Consider the following 996-nt stretch of genomic DNA (forward strand, 5'->3'; position numbering starts at 1 on the left):
AGCTATTATGATGATAAGGACACAGACCAGAAAGCCTTGAAGACAGAGGAAGGGGCTCTGAGCCAAGTAGCGCAGCACACCTAGAAGCTGGAAAAGGACAAAGTCGCACGACTCACTGTCATTTCTCATTTCCTGTCTCATACCTTTGTGTTTATGTCAAATTATAACTCTAGTAGGACATCAATACAGGATCCATGACCCAAGGAATGAATCCCTTAGTTGTATCAATATGCTATCTACGAAAGCCTTGGTTAGAAGCCATAATGCTTCCTGTCCCGGCTGCCATCAGAGAGCAGCAGCCATGGCCTTGTGCTACCTCATGGCTGTGGGCCTCAACAAGGGCCGCAAGGTGACAAAGAATGTTAGCAACCTGAGACATAGCCGGGCACCACAGGCACCTCGCCAAGCACACACCAAGTTCATGCAAGACATGATCCGGGAGGTGTGCGGCCTTGTGCGCGCCCTAAGAGCGGTGTGCCATGGCGTTGCTCAAAGTGTCAAAGAACAAGCGTGCACCCAAATTCATCAAGAAGAGGGTAGGCAGCATGCTGCGTTGAGCACGGGTCGGGGTGTGGCTGGCGGCAATGGCCATGGGTGACAGGCTACTCCTCCTCACAGGTGGGCACGCACATCAGCGCAAGAGAAAGGGGGAGGAGCTAAGCAACATACTGGCAGCCATGAGGAAGGCGGTGGCCAAGAAGGATTGATGAACCCTCCCCCAATAAAAGATAATACCTACAAAAATAAAAAAAAGAAAAAAGAAAGAAAGAAAGAAAGAAGACATAAATGCTTCAAAGATGGAGTACTGTTCTTCAACATGCAGTGTCATTTATGGTGACAGAGGCTGGAAAGTGGTTATCTATGGAGAAGAGAAAATTAGACAGCGAATGCTCCAGACACCTCTTTTTTTTTGGGGGGGGGGGTTCGAGACAGGGTTTCTCTGTATAGCCCTGGCTGTCCTGGAACTCACTTTGTAGACCAGGCTGGCCTCGAACT

General features: G+C 49.4%; 1 pseudogene; it reads left to right on the forward strand.

The window, feature by feature from the left end:
* The first annotated feature begins 301 nt into the window (after nucleotides 1–301).
* Nucleotides 302–707, forward strand: LOC110284245 (annotated as a pseudogene).
* Nucleotides 708–996: the final 289 nt, after the last annotated feature.

Source organism: Mus caroli, chromosome 17 (genome assembly GCF_900094665.2).
Source record: "Mus caroli chromosome 17, CAROLI_EIJ_v1.1, whole genome shotgun sequence".
NCBI lineage: Eukaryota > Metazoa > Chordata > Mammalia > Rodentia > Muridae > Mus > Mus caroli.